The sequence below is a fragment of the Conger conger genome, chromosome 4 (assembly GCF_963514075.1).
Source record: "Conger conger chromosome 4, fConCon1.1, whole genome shotgun sequence".
Taxonomy (NCBI): Eukaryota; Metazoa; Chordata; class Actinopteri; order Anguilliformes; family Congridae; genus Conger; species Conger conger.
The window spans coordinates 52,523,470-52,544,622 of NC_083763.1; the positions used below are offsets into that span (position 1 = coordinate 52,523,470).

Genomic DNA, 21,153 nt, shown 5'->3' on the forward strand with positions numbered 1-21,153 from the left:
TACTGTATGCCATTGTTCTTTCTTTACCAGACAATATCCACTAAAACATTCTTTTTAGAGGCCAAAAGTGAACTTAAAAATAAATCCCCTCATGATGTTCATTTCAAGCTACAGATAACACCAGTAATATGATTGCACTCATAGGAATGTGTGATAAATGATGATCAAAACATGCAACAATGATAACAGGTAACAGCTCCCCCCCACCCGTTCACAGATGCCTGAGAAATATCGTCACTGAACATGACTGAACCGCGTTTGGGAAAACAAGAGCACTAACTGTGCAAGAATAATAAATAAATAAAAGCCTCGACTGGAGGAATCAAAAGGTAAGGCGGCCATTTGATCTCCGGGCTTTAATAAAGATGATTAAAAAGATGCGAAGGCTCGGGGGATGCAGTGCGAGCCGTCAGCAGATTAAACAGCTTGGCGGTGTTTGTGTTTGGTGGGGAGACGGTGCAGGGGAAGTGGAGTGAGGCTCTTATTTGTGTGAGCACAAGGACATCCCACCCTCCTTCCTGTTCCACATGCACTTCTCCGATGAGGAAAAGCTAGCGGTAGTTAGCTTCGAAGTCCGCTAACAGACACCGACGTGAACCGAGACCGCAGCAATGTTGTAGCGCTCGCCTTCTGAACTTTGACGTCAAGAAAGGTATCGTTAAGCAAACTGTTTGAAGTACACAATCGGGTACGTATATCTTGTGCCGTATGTCATCGATGGTCTTAGGAACGTCAATGGAAGGCGGTGTTTGACTTTTCCTGGACTAGAAATGCATGTGCTGCCGTAACCTTGGACATGAGGCCAAAAACACTGGTCTATTCCACAAGAGAGAGCGAGTAATTACAGCAAGAGCGTTACTCAAAAGGACAAGAAAAACCCACAGCCCTGAAAACTCACCGCCATAAATCACAAACCCAGATACTCACAACTTCATTAGTCCCTCGCCAAACAACTGCAAATAGGGTTGTATATACATTCATTTCCCAATGAAAGGCAATTTGTTTTTTTCACCCCCACCTTCAGAAATTCCCGAAGCTTTGAGGGACAGGAAAACAATTATTTATTGCGTCCTCTAGATTGACCTTTGACATTCCCACAGCCGAGAAAGCGCCGGCGAACTCCATTAAATATTGAGAGTGACAATAATTGGCTGTATTTCAGAAACAAAGATCAATGTCTAAATCAAACCAATGACTCATTTGGATGCTATGTGCAAGGGAGTCCTTATATCCTTTTGCACACGGTAAAATATAGGCTTTAGGAAAATAAAATGAGGGTAACTCAATGAAAGGTAAAGGTAAATCTTCAGCAAAAACCTCCTTTCAATAACCTGTTAATTTCAGCTTGAGAAATGCTTTGCTTTTCTAACATTTAATTTCAATAATTCACCGATCGCCTCTTGTCAATACAGAGTTGCTTAATTATGTTGGTTGATAGGCTTAAGAAGACTAGTTGGTTCAAACTGCAGTCAGCCTTATTCAGTGTAAACAAGTATTTTTTTTAGCTCACCCGCACCTAGCACAGAAATGACGCGATTTTTGTACAAAATACTGACGTTTTACACGGCCTAATAATTCACATTATTTCATAACAATTATCTAACCGTGTGAATTTTACTGTAACTACATAATTACCAACTAAAAATCGAGTGGTCCAAACGATGAGTGCGCTATTAATCACGCGACTCGCTGACAACTAGAACAGTAAACATGAAATATTAGGCTCTGCCGCCGCGAGCCGAAGCCCCAGACTGAGAGAGGAGTGTTACGACGGGAACAAGCCGCGTACTGGATGTGTTCCAGGGTGATTTGCGCGGGGCGGGACGCGCACTTCGGTGTCAGAGGCAGTAAAAATCAGCTGATCCACCATTTATGATCCCTCCCCTGCGATATAATCTCGCATCGAAGCGCCATCGGATGCCCCCCCAGGAACCATTCGCCCTTCAGACTTCACAGGCTGATGATACCGCCGTCTAAGATGGATACCTGGGCTTCATTTCGACGCATCGATTTTTCCACCTTTCTCCCCTTGCGGTAATTCATGGGGAGAAAGTGAAAAGCCTGCTAACAATCTATTGATTAGCCTCGCCTAAAAAAAAATAAAAAAAACTAGCAGACAAATCACTGTTGATTGACGCAGATAATCCATCGCTGGAAAAACAAAATGAATGTTCCCTACCACTGATAGGACGGTGAGGCTCTGATAAACCAAGCCGATAGTAAGTGCCGGTTCAGAGCTGGTCTATAAACAAATAGCCAAGGCCAAACTGCAAAGACCGAGATAAGCAAGCACACTCCTGTCTCGGAGGGGACGGTGACGATGTTGAAATAAATAACATATAAACCGGTATTATCCCACTGTTGAAGTTAATTCCAATGTGCTGTCCCTCTGTGTGTGTGTGTGTGTATGTGTATGTGTGAGTAGCCTGTATGTGTGTCTTGCTCACTGATGTCATCACAGATATTGCCACCACAGTTTGAAATTCCGGATTCAAAAGGCTTCAAAAGATGAGAAAGGACGTTGTAGTGTGGACTGTAAATTAAGTTGATGCACAATGATGAAATTCGAGAGGTGAATTGCGAAATACATGCACGTACGGCATATGCATACACGCCGACACGCACGCATATTCATAGGCCAGTCCATAAGTATTTGGACAGAGACATGATTTTCGTTCAATTTTCGTTCGGCACAATTACAGCACACTATTTGAAAGGAAATTAGGTTAAAGTCTGACCGCCATCTTTAATTTGAAGGCATTTCCATCCATATATCAGGTGGACCACGTAAAACATAGAGCCACTGATATTCAAACATAAGATGAATTGCTTTATTCATTATTTTATTGCAAATCCAATGTGCTGGTGTACAAAGCCAGAACAACAAAAAAAAGGGTCACTGTCCCAGTACTTACACATTTAACTCTACATCCATACGCACAGCTATAAGAAGAATTTTGCACAAACAAGCAAAGAAAATGTTTTTTTTCCTTGTGGTGGTGGTGCTGGGCGGGGGGGGGGGGGGGGGGGGGGTGTGTGTGTCAAGCATCAACCATCATCTCCATGTACCTCCCCCCTCTCTCACTAGTGCTACCTAGACAAAAAATATGTTTAAAACCCTCTATTTGTGGAACTATCTTTTGGCCGCACTCAGTAAACAACGGTTACACTAAAAGCACAGTGAATCGCAGGGGTGGCCAAGCACAGAAATCAAATTAGACCGGCCACTCTTGAAGTGACATGTGCACTACGGCTGGAATTTATACCAGCCGAGCCAAAATGCATGAGGAGTCACACTTCCGGAGCGTTTTGGGAAATGGTGCGCTCTAATCAGCGTGGGCTGGAGGAGGCTGCGTTTGGGGCACCTCAAGTGTCGGGACCTGCTATGATGCACGAGGGTAAATGACTTTATATCACTGGATCATAATGCCTTCCTCTTAGGAAAAATTTAAGTGTTCACGGGCTGTTGGGAGACTGGGACCGTTCCTATTTTACGCCGTTGACCCGCAGTATATCAGGAAGCATCACGGGAGAATGGAATTATAATGGGGTCAGAGATTTATGCGAGGAGTGTGGCCTGCCATCATCTGTTTAAGACACAGAAATAAGAGCTGAATGCTAATACTGGGGCGAAAGGGTTAGCTGATGGTGTATCATGGAGCTACATGGCATCACTGTCTAGGAAGTATAGGAATTGTGGCATTTCAGCTTCTGAAAGGGACGGACAGACCTCTATACGACACTGGAGAAGAAGATTAAGGGACTGTTAGGGAGTGCGTTTGCCTGTGTGTGTGTGTGTGTGTGTGTGTGTGTGTGTGTGTGTGTACATTTGGCGGGGGGAGGGGGGGGGGGCTGAGGGTATTCTGGGGGCAGCCTGTAGCCCAGTTAAGGTAAATGACTGGGACCCGAAAGGTTGGCAGTTCAATCACTGGTGTAGCCACGCTAAAATCCGCACAGCTGTTGGGCTCTTGAACAAGGCCGTTAACCCCAGATTGCTGCAGGAGGGTTCGTCCCTGCTTCGTCTAATCAACTTCAAGCCGCCTTGGATAAAGAAAGCTAAATATCATGTAATGTAACATGAAATATTCTCAAATGGTCCAAAATCACACTTTTCCCTGAACAGTAACATCCTTTGATTGTGACACCCCTCATGGAAATTGAGAGTATGGAAGGAGGGTCAAGGTTGACTCGGAAGAAAAGAAAAATGAATTTCATTTCCCATTAAGCTTCAGTTAAGGGGTTTTGCATTGAGCAGCCAATACCGGCAATAAATCGCAGAGCAGAGTGAGGAGAAACCTGCCATTTAAATTTCTCACACACCTAAATGGAAAGGTGGACACACTGGATGACATTGAATGGTTCTTTAAGCTATTACTCAAGGCTTGAGTGATGGGTCATTAATGTCGCACATATTGTAAGATTGCATTCTCCGCACACAACCAGGCTGGTAAAAGCTCAATAAAAAGAGCATCGTAATAGCAGGGAAATGGGCTTCCTTCGCGCTGACCTCCACAAAAGGCTTCAGCAATGCATGGACATGTTGCGGGTTAGTCCGCTTTTCACACCAGAGACTACTTAAGCCGTTTGTTTGGCTACAGTTGCTGGCTTCTGCGACTCTGAATAACATATCGTGTGGATGAAGAATTTTAAAGGGGGGGGGGGGGGGGAGTGACAAATTCTCGAGCATGAATTTTTAAAGATCTCAGGAGAGGTGGTGGGGACCAGACAATGCAAGGAGGGCCTCCGAGACATGTTCTTTGAAATATGAGCAATAAGCTGAAAGGAATAAGCAAGAAATGGGTATGGTAATGAGGAAGACGGATCAGCAGGTAGGAGTGTTCCCTTTTGTGCGGTGGAATTAGAGTCTGAGTTTCACTCTAGCTCTGGAGCTCAGCTAGGTACACGCTAACGGGAACAAAATTGGTATTCTTGGCAGCAGCTGAATTATCACCTTCTTCCACTCCTGCCAATGTAATTAAATAATTTTAATTTGACATTTAGATAGAACTATTAACTGGTTTTTTATCATTATTGCCTGACATTTAAATAATGTTGCTCAATTATTGGGACATTATTGCCTTCTGTTAATTCTAATGGGTAGCACATCTAACCTTTATCATACAATTAGACAACAGAATTACCCAAAATGGAGAACGCTGCAGGAAACTTGAATAATGAGTGTTTTTAGTCATTGTGGCTTTCAATAACAGATACGTGCAGAAAAAAGAGCACATCCGTGACCTAGCTCCCTCTACCTGAGATGGGTCTCTCACTGCTGGCCTTTAGAAGTGGAGTTACCTCCGTTGGAGGGAAAAAAGAACACTGATCCCAGATGAGTAGGAAGACCTTTGTGGTATCTCGAGCGGCTCTTTCCCGGGTGAGAGTGAGCAGTGGTTGGGCTCCCAAGTCGGAGAGAGAATTCAGTGCCTTACGGCAAATGAGGCTAGTGGTGGGCGGTGTTCTTCACTCCCAGGGTTTAATTTAGAATTTAAGGTTTAAAATCAGGGCAGACAAAAGTAGAGATGTCTGTCAATGCTGGTGATTCAACGTCAACTGGGAAGGAGAATATAAAATAAGAAAAACACTCTCTCAAATCACATCCATCTTTGAATTACAAGAAAATTCCTCTGAAGATTGGAGATGGGAGATACCTAGCATCATGTTAAAGTCATATCAGAAAGGGGCAATCGTCCTAGGATCATTTCGTTTGTGGGAGGTCCAAACAGAGAACACAGCCTCTAGCTATATGGTAAATGACTGGGACCTGAAAGCTTGGTGGTTCAAGCCCCAGTGTAACCAAATTAAGATCCACACAGCTGTTGGACCGTTCAGCAAGGCCCTTAACCCCACATTGCTTCAGGGGGGATTGTCCCCTGCTTTGTCTAATCAACTGTAAGTCTCTTTGGATAAAAAAATAATAAATTATTTGGTGCTCAGTAAATACCTCAAGGTCTTGCATCAAAGTTTTGGTCATATAATAACCCAACAACTGAAGCAGCTAGTATCACCATGCTAAGCAACTAAAGTAGCTAGCGAACGACTAACATGGAGGTGGATGCTTTTTATTACCTCAGCTACATGACTGTAATGCAATGTCATTGGTTGAGCTAACCAGGTCAGCCAACCAACTGACCACACAGACTGTTTTGCTAGCAGACTGGAGACTCAAGTTGAGTAGTTAGCTTACTGCACCATCTAGTAAGCTCACCAGGCTTGTTAATTTTAGCACGGTGGAATTTTGATGGCCGTGAGGATCTCAAAATGTATTTCCCGGTAGGAAATGCCTTCTACCTTCATGCAATTCTACTGTCAGCAATTACCTTGGCACAATAATTCCTTCAGTGCTACACAAGATTTGCAACACTGAAAGAAAGAGAAAGGGGTGTCATAACAGAGGGGCCATTGATCCCCACAGTGCCACTGAAGAGCAGGTACGTTCGCACGGTGGAGGTGTACACCTAAGCCCTTTTTCGGATGCCAGCGTATTCGAAAACAAGTTGGTTTCCGGGGGGAAGATCCCAGGGATGGCCGTTGCCATGGATACCGGCGCCGATCTCAGCAAACAAGATATCAACAACAATGAGGACTGTGTTCCAGTCGAGAGTGTTTTTCATGTTTCGCGTCGGAGCCCGGGCAGACGGCCCGATCTCCCCGTCACTCATCTCTATTACTGCACCATTCACCGGGCTCCCGACACAGCTGAGTAACGACGGGCGGATCGCCGGGCGTCGTCATATTCATTTATTGTTTTTTGAAAGCGCAGAAAGGATTTCTGCAATATCAACATAGCCATCTGGGTAATGACAGGGCTTTCATCCTTATCAAAGCCTTTTCATATCTGACGGAAGCAGCCAATAATGATAGCTTTTGACAACCGACAATCAAAACTCAATTACTCTCCCAGAGTGCTCTCCTGTACAATGGGTCCTCCAGCAAAGACGCTTCGTTCCACCCCCCCCCCCCCCCCCAATCCCTGTGTGCCGCACCCGCTCCGAATATGGGCGAAGAACACTGCCTCAGCTGGGGAAATGCACTGCCCCCCCCCCCTTCATTTGCAACTCGATTCATCCTTTCAGCGCGCCGGAGGGGGGGAGGGCAGGGTCAATTGCCTTCCCCCAAAATTATGTCTACACCCTCACTCAAGTTCTAGGGGATGTCAGCGACGCTGCTCGACTCTTGCCGTTAATTCTCCTTCTACACCTGCAGCACTTAGCGCCTCAATGTGGATGGAGATACAGGCATCATCGTCCATTTGGACGCACTGGCGCGCGTCATCTACAGCCTGCACCTGCATGGTGAAAATTTCACAATTACACGACGGAATCGAAATGAACGGTTGGAGTGAAGGGTATCGGTAAATGTCAACATAGCTGAACAGGTACTCATTTTCAAATGGCAGCGCACTCTAAAAAGGCGACACAATAGAGATCTCGAAAGAATCGCACCAAGCCAGAGATTCACAACCGTATTTCTAAATTAAGGCCTTAGCATTATGGGGCCAGCAGATTTCATTTATAGTAACCCACCAATGAAAACTGTTATAACTTGCTCAAATATAATGCAAAAAAACAACATGTACGTACACTCTACTCAAAGGAATCGTTACTTTCATCGTACATATCATGACCCATGAATTATCAGAATTATTGAAAATTTGCCAGTTCGTGAACAGGAATATCCAACTGTAAATTCAGTACTGCTTATTTTTCCGCTATGGCTTTAGTAATTGTGTTTCCATCTGATATGACCACTCTTACTACCTCTAGCTGAGCATACCCAGCAAGGCTTGTTCCATCATATTGGTAATTTAGGCAATGTACTATGGGTGCCTGCAACAATCGCTGAAGCCATTCATTTCACACTCTGATCATTAGAATGCTCGAGCACCCAGAATTAGAGTTAATGGCCATCACCAGAATGTGCACTAACCTGTAAGGAAGAGACAACTTCCTGTAAAATGTGCAGTCATCAATCAAAAAGCACAAAGAACAGAAGAAAACTAGAAGAAAAACAGTTTTGCGCCACCTCTTCACTCCAGTTATTGGACCTAAACAACCTAAGATCACTCTTCTGAGTAAAGGTGAGGGCCAGGGCAGTGTAAGCAGTCACCAGTGCCGACAGTGATATTAGCCTCACAATCACTTATAAAAATGGCTGAAAAACAGCACACAAGCATTTTCAGCACTTTTCAGCTCAGGTCACGAGAGAATTGTTTACATTGTGACATTGGCCTTTTATTGGTCGATGATATTGTACAAGTCAAGGGGAGATCTTATCGTGGCTACACTGGGGCTTGAACTACCAACCTTCTGGGTCCCAGTCATGTACCTTAGCCACTACACTACAGGCTGCCTAGTGAGTGAGTTCCACTCACTATTACAAACACATCGCAAAAAAATGTAGCTGAGAATAATTCTTCAGCGACCAAAGGATATCATTACATTCTTTTGAATGGCAGAAACACTTTAACTGATCTGATAACATCTCACAGTAAAAAAAAAAAACTATAAAAATAACTGGAAAAAAAAAGAAAAAGAACAAAAACGCAGCCTGAGAAAAATCACAGAATACTTTCAGAGCAGTTTCACCAACTCAACTCAACATCAACTCAAAGCTCGCTTAATTTCGGTCTATGAAATAAAGACCTGCTTTTGTCTTTTTCCATCAGTGTCACAGAATGGAGTCTCTAGACAGTTCTGCAAAATGTTTAGGCTGCTATACAGAGAGTAACGGAACTATTCACATAGATTCTGAAAATAAAATTTCCTTAGAGAAAATGGATGTCAGGAGCTTAGCTGGCTGACCCTAAGATTTAGCGGCCCTAAAACACCTTGGGGGAAAAAAAAACTGAATCCGTAGCATTGCGTATTTTGGAGCATCAGGAAGGGTAAACATAAGCACCTAATATGGCAGGCTGATGCACGTTCTCCACACCCGATTACTCCCCATCTTCCCACGGTAACCGCCTGGGGCAGTGTGCCGTCGGTGGTAAGGTAGGGGAGAGCTCTGGAGTAATGGCCTACTTCAACTACTTCAAGGATAAAAGGCAGGTTTATTTTATTTACTGGGTTCCTCCTGTATGATGAATTATAGAAATCCATTAAAATACGTACGTACTAACAGCTGAAATAGAAGATTGATTTTATTCCATGTTCCCTCTGTGATGCAGTCTCCCAACTGGAATGCTTCAAAACACAGTATGCTTCCAGCACACCGCTATTGGGTGCGTCCCTTCGAAAAGCCTGGGTCTCAAAGTCCATTTGCTAAGTGTCTGACTCACAGCATGGAACTTGGTTTTAAAACGGTGGCTTGCCACTGCACATAAATGGAAAAGAGATCGGATACAAAAGAAACTTCAAACTTCAGCACTCAGTAAAATAGCCTTACTTAGCAATTAGTAAAGACGTGTTTCTGTGCAAGAAAAGGCATACACCCATCTTCACCATTTCCCTCATGCATTGTGAAAGCCCGAAAACAGTCTGTATTGCACTTCCTCTTTCTTAATTTATGACGGCAACCTGATAAAAGGCTCATATCTTCTTCTTAAGGCAGCTGCAATAGCAAAATTTCAGTTTGGCCTGGGGCAAAGGGGTCTGAGTGCGCTGCGGATTGAAGATTGCAGTCATAATGCAGCCAGGCCTGTTTGGCTCATCGAATATCGACTGGAACATCGGGGCCTGCAACCACGCTTGCGTCTCAGAACACGGAATCATCATTAATCAAGCTACGGATAGCCTGCATCTGAGTGAAATGCTTTCCACAGATCAAATATGGAGGTACGAACATTTTCGAAGGCAGTGTTTCTGAAGAAAAGGTAATATCTGCCTCTGTGTAAGAAACCCCATCCAGCAACAGATATGGGTTGAAATGAATGTTGCTGATGCATTGGACTGTAGAGGGCACATGGGAATGCATCGGCTATAGAAATGGATCCTTCATATTTTTTATGTGAACCGTCTATTCACACCCCTCTTGGTCCTTCAGTGAAGATAAATAATGACATAGCGTTCCACCAGAAAGTTGAGAAGATGAGTTTGTCAGCTTTCATTTACCTTGCAGTAACAGCTATTGTAGAACATCTACGGAAGACTGAGGGACGAAGAGATATTTGAAAAAAAGAACAGGAAATTGCATTGCTTTTTCAATAGGCCAATGAGATTAAACAGGAAAAATTACCATAGAAATGATGTTTCAAGCTGAAGACTGAAGCCCCTTCAAAACCCAAATGCCGATTGTGCTCCATGTTAGAAAATATGCTGTGAATAGAACAATAAGATCGCTTTCTTTTTTTTGTCCCATTAATGAAATGAAATGCGCAGCTAAAGAAACTCATTTGGAAGCCTTCATCCACTTGGAGTGGAGACACCATTTCCATTTGTGCTTAGTTATTAGTGTCTGACACAGATAGGCTCATCGGAGTAACGATCGTCAGGCAGATACGGCCATAAGATCTAAAAAGAGAGAAATGTACCCATTCATAGCTTACAAATGAAGGTCACGATCAGAGAGCAGATACCATACATTAGTCTGTTCCTTATGGGAATTAGAATGACTGATGAACAACAAATACATTTGAAATGATATGTAAAACAGAAGTATTACAAGCAAAACAGCAGACAGTTTCTCAAGTTATTTTTTTTCTAGTACATCAAATGGCAGCTGTATAGCAGACACAACATCAGCAGTGATAGATCCAAATGAGCAGCACAGATTAATTAGCAAACAGTAGGACAGAAAAACATCAGTTTCTGGCTCAATGAAATGCATGTCTGAAATGACAAACACATATTTCTGAGAACTGAAGAGGCAACTTGGGTATAAAGACTTTTACTTTAAAATTAAACTTTTTTTACTTTTACTCTTCTACTTGCATTAAATTTTTCCTTCCCATGTTACCAAAAGGAATATTCCATCATGGACTGTTTTAACGGATGGGGAAATATCACGGTAAAACGAAGAGCAGTTGTAATCATTTTAGGAACAGGTGTAAGATATAGGTATAAACTATTGATTCCAAATGATGTTGATGAATGATAAAATATGGAAATATTGCAATATAGGTAATTATCTGAAAACCTGGGACTTTCTGTGAACTATTGTATAGTAGGACCACAGTCAACAATCTAGAAATGCAATAACCTGTGATAATAGTGATCTGTGAAAATAGGTTTTCAACTGAGAAAGTGAATTATTTACAGGAGTTCCTTTTTAAAAGTCAAATACCCATTCATAACTTGCACACATCAATTTTGACACCATTTAAAATATAACCTTACAGTTGTTTGCTACTTACAAAGGTGGCCATTCATGTTTAGCTTCCTTGTGTCATTCTGTGCAGAAAGCTGCAGGTGCTATTTGCATAAAATGGCGTAAGGTGCAAAGAAAGAAAAAATAACACCTATCCTTCAAAATGTTGAAGGTTAAACCACCGTTTGGCAAGTTGAGTGTGGAGAGAAACAACATGGGCCAAGCTAACATGGATGTCTAAAGGAGAGAAAATGTAAAGGTTTTATTCTGTGGTACACATCTCCTAATTATTGATGCAGTGAGTTCACTTGTGTAAGAAGAAAAATTGAAATACAATACTGTAGGTTCACTTAGGCATTAGCCAAATAGCAGCAAACACTTAAAACAATTCTCCTCATAAATATATTTATTAGTTTGCTTCTAGTTATATTTACAACAAACAAAGTTTTAAATAAATACAGTCCTCTGGCATTATACAGCCAATTAAAAAACAAGCAATTAGCGGAGATGGCAATAAAACAAGGGTGGGTGCAACGTAGCAGTTGGTGTGCAACTTAAGAAAATAAAACCATTTAATTTCCCATGCATTATACAGTAGCTAGACACTTAGCAATATAAAGCCTTTCAAAATGAGGGTCATCAGAACATTATTAACTTGAAAATGATGTCAAAATACATATATTTTTTCACATGTTGATATTTTTAGACACAAAAGAGCACATAAGCAATTTTTTTTGGCCAGGTTTCCATTTTCTCTAATAATTTCACCAGCTACAATGATTCCCTAAAATCATGCATTTGTATACTGTACATTTGACTGAGTCAAAAAGCAGGTGAATGGCAGACAGTAGGGACTATTGTGAGTCAGAAATACAATGGCGTCCTATGGGAGGACATTGGGACATGAATCATTTCTGGTGGTTGACATAGACGGAGATGCAATGGGGGTAGTATCATTCAGGACCACTGTACAAGATAAACAATCTCAAGCCCATAGGTAGCCTTAAGCTGAAATCAAATTATAACAATATAGTTGGTTTAGGCTTATTTTAGGAAAAAAATAGCACTCTACCTCATTGTACAAATGAAAATAAAGTCTGCCGCCTATGGCCACAGAAAGGCCAGGTGCTCTTTTTAGTTTCCTCTGAAATAACAGCCTGGACTGACTGGGAACCAGAGAATGCAATCTATACATCTTCCCCAATGAAGACAGCCACTTCCAGCAGGCCAGACCAATAGCCCAGTCACCAGTGTAATCTCTGGCAGCACACATGGGTATTAAATGAAATAGGGAAAGAAAGAAGGTTTTTTTTTTTGTAGGGGTGGGGAGTTGTGTGTGTGCAGAAAAAGGCAATTTTTCATTTGTCTAGCAACGTGCTATCTGTCAGTAGTGGCCTGTTCCACCAGGGATTGACTGGGGGGTGGGGTGGTCAGACCCCTTTGCTATTGGCTGGCCTGAGGGTGCCAAGCATGCCCACTCGGAATTATGTGACCGCCCCGTGACCCCAGAAATAGATCTGATAATTTCTATATAAAGCTGCGATCGCAAATTGCCACCCCCCCCCTCCCAACCCCAGTATGCGACTGGTTGGTATGCAGCCTCCGCATCAGTGCTGTCAAATATAACAACGGATTTTCAGAAACATGCAAATAATTGAATTGTGCCGGTTCGTGACAGGTTCAACTGAGACGTAGGCTGAGTCCTATCAGGGTTGGCTGGGGGTCAGCGTGTAGCAGGAGTGACGCGGCGCATCCGCTCCTGAACGAATCCCACTCCGTTTGCAGCGCTCTGACGGCTCCAGCAGCAGCTGTTCCTACAAACCGGACGGGAGGAACATGGATGCAGCTAGATGAAACAATCTGTTTGGCTCAGCGGGGGGGGGGGGGGGGGGGGGGGGGGGGGTGATCAAACTGACCTTTCAACGTGCTAAACCTCACCGAACTTATGAAAAAGAAACGTGACGGACAGTGACAGACGACTGCCCCCCCCCATAGTTTGGCGGTAACACTTGACTAACGGAGCGTATGAACGAGACTGTGTAATTGACAAATTTCGACGGCTGTGGAGCGGAGCGCTCCCTTGACGCCTCGCGGGGCTGATGGGTCCGTTCTCACCACTTCCTCCCTGCAGCCGCTAGGACCGTGATGCGGAGGGACCCGGCTGGCTCTCGACTCCGGGGCACGGCTCCCGGCTCGCTCGTAACAACCTTTTCCCGGCGCCCGCATATCCCCGCTTCTCATCGCTGTGCATAACGCACTTTTTAATATTTACAGCCAGCCTCTCCCGAAACGCTCACGCCTCCTTTCGCTGCAATTTACGGCTCTTGGGCTGGAGGCACTTACAGCGTGTCAGAGATACACGCGAGGCCCCGCGCAGAGACAGTGCAATTGCCGATAAGAGCTTGTGAATTGTGGCTCTGCTAAAAGATGGGAGGAGAAGATACAGTAGCCTCCCTTCCAGTGTTTTCTCACTTTTATCATTTCTCTTTTCCGTGAAGAATCATCTATCTTGAAGGTGACTTTCAAAGACTGTGGTTTTTCCTTACCCCCGCCTCCCTAGTCTAGCCTGTTCAAGATTTAGCGTTTCATTTCCAGTGGGATCCACGCATTTAATTTGCCTGCTGGGAAGACTGAAGCGTGTTTAGCGAGTGAGCTCCTCACTGGGCGAGAATTCAACTCGAGGAGGTCCTGGTCTTCAAATCTCATCCTGCAGTAGGCCGCGGCCCAGGCCACATCCTGGGCTATTGTTTAGAGGCCCCAAAAGAATAACCCTCAAAGCATAAATAGACTTAAAGAAATGCTAACTTGAAATGTTGCCGTCTGTCGTGGCTATTTAGTGATTTACTCCAAAACTAGCGGGGTGGAAGTTAATGTTTCTTAATTCTTGTTTCGGCGAGTCGTGGCAGTGAGTGAGGAGTGCGGAACAGAACAGCGGTTAGAATACCGTGCTCACAAACTGCACATGTAGAGCAGACCTCCCGTCTCGCCGCCGAGACAAAGAAGGAAACGACTCCAATGGTGAAGGGGGAGACGGAGGGACGAGAAAGAGCGGAGTGGATTCAGGAGAATAGAGCGTGAAAATCAGATGTGTAAAGAGAAGAGGATATGAGCAGAGGAGGAGATAAAGAATGCATAACCAGAAATGAGCAGAATGGACATTAAATTGAAGAGATGCATCCAAGTATGTCGGTGAGGGAACATAAATAAAAACCCAAGAGAATGTGAAAAGCACCTTTTAAGGAGTAAGCTTTCGTTAGAAATGCGAGTGAAAATGTGCTTCTCTGTTTATCTTGTTTTCTGTCATCGCAGATTCGAATGACACCAAAACATGTGACTTGCGTACGTCTAAGACGAGAGGAAATGTGTGTGAATAACACAGCAGTCGGTAAACTATGCCATTTCCCTCTGGGCTAGGAACCCGTATGCCAAGACGAATGGAAAAGCTCCCAGAATTCTTTTCATTTCTGCACTGTGCTCACATACCCACACTCGGTGAGTAAAATAGCTTTGTGTCCCCGAAGCATAATTAGATTACAGCCATCCAAATTCATCTTTGCACGTACAAATACTTGTTAGGCATCGTAATTTGTAGCGTACCTCTAGAATAATCAAGATTCTAAAATTGCTGAAAATGTCAGCAATGGTATGGTCACTTTGATACCTTAGGAACAAAAACATTAACAAGGATGTCAAAATAACCTTGACCTTACAAATCCGTATAAAAAAAAGTGTGTATTCACCAATGTGCCTTTTATCCCTGCCTGAAAATGATCTGGCGGCATACCAATCAGATAGGCCCGATGAGGTAAGCGTGGCCAGAACACTTTTGATCAGAGACCATGTCATGCCATTCCAAGATAGTACTACTGGGTGGGCAGTCTAAACAAAACATAAGCTGATAAATGATGAACCTGCCCCGAGCGATATCTAAACGGACGGTAAACTGTACATGTCAGTGCTCTCAGTTACCTCCCACTGCACATCCTGTCTAGTGTAAGGGATTGAAATGAATGACAGATTGCCACTGAACGGCAAAGCTGTTTAACTGTGGTAGTGAGAATCTGTAAGGGCCACAGCTTAAATTCAAAGAAAATGTTGTGACCAATTAACCTGGAGCTTGCCCTGTAACCCAAACTGGTAGCCTGTACTGGTAGTCAAGGTACATGACTTGGACCCAGAAGGTTGGTGGTTCAAGCCCCGGTGTAGCCACGAGAAGATCTACACATCTGTTGGGCCCTTCACCCTGCATTGCTGCAGGGGGGATTGCCGCCTGCTTAATGTAAGGAACTGTAAGTCAATTTGGATAAAAACTGTCAAGCTTTCTGCGCACTTATCCCTGGTTATGGGTTATGCACTTTGCACTTTGTTGTACATCGCTCTGGATAAGAGTGTCTGCCAAATACCATTAATGTAATGTAATGTAATGTAAATAACAAATTATTATTATTAAACTTGCCTGGACTATTAATCTGTTCTATGTAATAATAATAATAATGATAATAATAATAATAATAATAATAATAATAATAATAATAAATAAAAAGTCAAGGGAACAAGGATTCATTTAAATGTCAATACCCTGCGTGTGCTTTTATCACTTTTCTGATATAAAAGCAAGCAGTCTATCTCTTTTCATGCATTCAGCTAAGTGGTAGTAGATGGATCTCACAGGAATTCAATCTTCAGGAAGAAGTGCAGTGAATATAGCTGGGTGAGTGTTTTGGAACTGTAAGATCAGACATTTTGGAGACTCTATTACTCTAATCATTCAAAGAGAACTGTTGGAAGTAAAAAAAATTATTGAAGCACCGCTGTCATACATACATACAAAAACTCCCAAAAATAACTATGTTATTTACGCACATTAGCCATTTCAGGTGCAAAAAGCAAAAAACAAAATGGAGGACTAATCAGGCACATCACATTGGGTCTTCACATCAAATAGAACAAAACAGACATTAGTGTCTTCTGTCAGTTGTCTTGTCACTTACTATATAACATTATTGGCTAATATTAATTAACAGGTAAACATAGTGTCCAACAGACTTGTATAACAGCATAGCTGTACATATAAACATTTATACCAAACTTGCTGCAGACACATACAGTAGCTTCCAAGACCACATATTTTTGTACTAGCTATCCCACTAGCAAATAAAAAAAGCAAAGCTTAAAGAGATGTTAAAGCTATACTATTAGCAAGCCCATCATCACAGCTCCTTCCAAATGATCTTTTTTCCCATTACTTTATGCAATGAAAGCTTAGTTTGCCACTCAAATGTGCCCCTTTATACCAGGATACTGTTCATTCAATCCCGTCCTACTTACAAAAAATAACTTTAGTTCTCTACCATCAGCTGACACCTGCTGACTCTTCTTGGTCTTTCTGCTGTAACATTGTGACAAATAGAGATAATTTGTTACGTTGCCTTGGCCACAGACTTTTAATTCCGGGTTATTTGTAGCCTTGAATTATTTGAGGCAAACAAACCCCATAGTGATGAAAAGAACTAACAGGGTCCAGAAAATTTTGGAATAATGCCCCAAACCCACATTAAACTGATGCAAATCATTCTGGTTTATGTGTACGAGGAGTCAGAGAAGTAATGGATTCCTTTTGTAATGCCATGTTTTGTTTTTTTTAGCCTCTTGTATACATCACCAGGGGACAGTTTCAATGCAGTCATGTGCCGCCCTTAGTTTAGGAATGCAGTCTGTTCAAGGAGAAATTGTGATTAACTACATATGCAAAAGCACAAACACAAGTACACACACACACAAACATATGGTACACACACAAACACCAATGCTCTTTCAATCTCTTCTTGTGGCTGTCCTTCGGAAACACACCATAAACCATTCCACCTTCAACTCAAATAATGGGGTAAACAGATTTTTTTTTTTTAAACATTCAATCTTACCTTGCATAGTACATAATTCAGCTTATTTACTTTGCTTTCCACAACCACAAAGGCTCAGAATACATTTCAAATTCAAAACAGAGGTAAAATGGTCGGGGTTTATCGACCTTGCCGATGTCACCAGCTCTGGTCATGTGATACCACCGCCTGTGATCATTAGTGACAGAGCGTTCTTATTTAGTGGGGAGTACGCAAAGGCCGTCGCCTCATAAGTCAAAGCACTGATGCCATTAAATGTGAAAGTAGCTAAAGCGTTTCCCTCCCGTCTTGACAAGGTCCTGATGGATCTCGTTTGGCATAACCTTGGTTGACAAGGTGCACGGGAGGTAGTTAGCAGCACAAAGGGGGGAGACCTTGGACAGGAGTGGTTGCAATTCACCTGCAAGATCAATCTGTAGATATGAATCCAGGGGACAAGAAACAAGAGAAATCCACTGCTTTAGAAGAACTCTCATCAGTCAGCGAGCATGTCTATTGAGTTCTTCTGATTTAGCATTTCTCTTTTTGTACTGAGGCCTCTGTTGGGTCTCTGAACCAAACTGTGCTCCCAATGACCCTGTACCTCCCTGCATCTCGCTCTCCTACTGTTCAACTGAGCTGCGGCTCTCAGACGACGGGAAATTACTCCGGTGGAACGACGGTGCCCTTGGGCCAGCTAAGATGATGGCAGAGATCCCTCCGAGATTAAACCATTTGTTTTTTCCACATTAAAGTCGACTGCAGGTGTGAACACTAACCAATGTAAGCACAGCAGCCCACGTAATCGAGTTCTCCAGTTCATGCACTTTGTGCAAACAACAGTGAACAGTCAATTATACATCTCCTGATAAGTTAACGACAGTGGTTCATTAAGCAGTGTTATTTGGAAAGATACAAGCAGGATAGGAGGGGAAAGTCACAATCAGATCGTAACCAATTCTTTGACTTGGTCTTTACGGGAGAAAAGCCTAGACCATTGTTGGTGAGCCTATCGCTGCCTGTGCTCTGCAATATCACCCCCCCCCCCCCCCCTAAATATTCTTTCCAAACTTAATAAGCAAAAATATCCACAATATGAAGCAGTAAACTCCATCGTACCTGCTACCTGCTAAGACTGAAACACTGAAATGCTTCTCATAATTATGTGTTTGCTAATAAGAACAGAATAAAATGCTACTGGACAGAAGGCTTATGTATCTTTGGTAGAAATAAGACTTGAACATGCACCATCTTGCAGTAAAACACAACAACTTGCTGCATACTACTGTGACCAACATACAATATTCTCTTTTGTGATAGTGACAGTGATTTTTCTTCTGGTGTAGTGTGCACCTTTTCGCTTTGAGCACCTGGCCTTCACGTGGTCTGTGTCCAGCCACACATGTATGAATGAATGTAGCAGCAGGCCTGAAAAGCCACAAGTCAAGTGCACACTTCAAATGTATTAAAACGTCTTTGGACAGGCACAGGGCTTATCGGGATGCCATGTGATTTGGAATACGGCACAACATATGGCACGTGATGAAAGATGCTGTATTGTCAATATCATTACTATATTATCGCTTTTATTAAATACAAGCTCTTCCATGACATTTGTTCAGAATGCGTTGTTAGAAGGAGCTTTATTAAAGCTGGAATCTGAATAAATCGAAAAATGAAGATTTGTTGCTGGCGGGCCGGTCTGAGTATAAAAGCACTGAACCCGATTGTTCACTGTCCGCCATCACGTGATGCAGCGCCAAACGGAACAGCTGCAGACCAACGAACATCTATTCACCTGAAGGAACAGAGAGCACTCTCATAATTGGATATAGGCACTTCATTATAAATATTAGGCTGTGTGGGGGAGGGTGTAATTATAGCTATCGCTATACCTGCAATTAACATTTTCAGATAAGTGTCTCTGTGAAAACTGTTCTTTGAGTTCGCTGTATTCGTTGATTGCCGTCCGATAAATAGGCTGCTCTTAAAACTCCTGGAGCGCTTTCAGCATTACTACAGCGAAGAGCTTCTGTCGGCATCAACAATACTCCTCGCAGTTTGGTGGCAGCATATTCTGCATACAGCGCAGTCAAAAAGGTCACAGGGTGGAGCAGCGGGAATGTGAGCTGGTATGCCGACTATCCCAACGCTCAGAGTTAAAAGCACGCGCAAGGCTCTGAGCTCTGCGGTCCCCTCGGAAGGGAAGTTAAGGCCTCGACACGCAAGGATACTGCACCAGGATATTTCACCTGCTGTCACAGACATTCCCAAGCGTCCATGTTTACTCCCTAGCAAGTAGCCTGGAGTGTCCTCTACAGTACGTAAATTCCTCTTTTATATCAGATGAATAAAGAAACACACACAAATGTCATTGTTTTCACAAATTCTGATATGACTACTGTGTGGAATGCTAACCTTACGAGCAGAGCATAGAATAGAACTTGAAGGAGAGCTACAGTACAGCCCCCGGTTCATTGGCTGCAGGGCGTCACGTGACACATTAGTAGCTGGATAGACGGTTGAGGGAGCTGCAGACGGACTAATGGCAAAGAAATTAGCTAGTGTTGGAGGAGCGCGCGGCTATCCTCGGTGGTGCGGGTCGGGACTAATAACAACAGTCATTTAAAAGCAGAGTCATTGCACCTGTTTAATTACTGTGATAATTGTATGCAGTTTGTTTGTAGCCCAGGGGTCTAGAGGCTTCGCCGCGCTGCTAACAACACTAATGGGCCTCCGCGCCATTAGGAAGATGCAATCTCACCCCAGGTGTACATGTCCACCATCTCGTAAGTCAGACTGAGCTTCCGTTCCTGCTTACTTGAGTACTGACGGAGTCCGAGGTAAACAACATGAAGCGGTAATGGATTTGCATAATGAGCAGACCGGTTCGAAACTACCTAACAAGCATCCTTACAGTTGTTAAAGGGGCTTAGGTCGGCCTGGAACATAGACATATAAACCGAAGAAGAATATTCACCCGAGGGGGAAAAAGAGCTTTACTGGAGGAGAGCCTTCAGTCTGTAATTATTCAACATTCATTGCCATTATATTATTTGCCGTGTCCATTTTGAAAGAAGGAAGTCTCGGGTAACTTTAAGTCCCAATTAGGAGCCAATCATTTGTGATGGTCTGCGCAACGAGGGCTTAATGTTAGATTTTTCAGCTTTGACGGTATTTTGGACCGCAGCAAGAAATGACACCCAAGCAAATAAAGGAAGACATGGTTAATTAGTAGTCGCTAACAATAAACTGACATAAAGCCTTACAGAGGGTTTGCAGAGCCAAAGGCAAATAAAAAGGTTTACTTTTAAAGGAACTTTTTTACCCCCCTTTCTTCAATATAGATAAAGCCAGCGCTCCTCAATTACGATGGTGATCTATCGCACTGTACGGTTAGAACTTGGGCTGATCAATTACAGGAGAGCGGGGGGGGGGGGGGGGGGGGTTTGGGCTCTCCCGCTGAGGACACCAAGCTGAGTGCTGAAAACAAGATCAAGAGCGCCTCTCCAAAAGCGCCCGGCGAGCCGGAGCCATCAATCTCCCGAGCGGCGTGTCAGGAGCCCTCCGCCCCCGCGGATGGGAGGCTTCTCCGAGGCTAAACGGGTAACGGCATCAATCAACATCAACGCCCCCCCCCTCTCTCCCCCCTCCGTTCTCCCCGCCCCTCTCCCTCCAGCGCCGCCGAATCAGGGAAACCTTTGGTGGCAGGTCGGCTCGACGGCCCTTTCGCCGCCGCCGAAGAGGCGGGGCTGTCCGTCCGCAACGCCGCGGGCGGGCTGTGCACCCAGCGAGCACTTTATTGGGTATTTATTAGACTTATTTTTTTAGACTCATTAAGTCTTCCGCTGCTGTAGCCGATCCACTCTGAGGTTTGACGCGTTGTGTGTTCAGAGATGCTCTTCTGCATACCACTGTTGTAATGTGTGCAATCAGCGGTTACAGAAATACCCCATTCTGATAGTTGATGTGAACATTAACTGAAGCTCCATATCTGCATGATTTTATGCATTGCACTGATTAGATA

At 43.5% G+C, this 21,153-nt stretch overlaps 1 protein-coding gene across 15 annotated transcripts in view; it reads right to left on the reverse strand.

Annotated features, from left to right (window-relative positions):
- The window catches only part of ptprma (protein tyrosine phosphatase receptor type Ma), a 208,212-nt gene that overhangs the window by 102,296 nt on the left and 84,763 nt on the right, over positions 1–21,153 (reverse strand). The window lies entirely within an intron of this gene.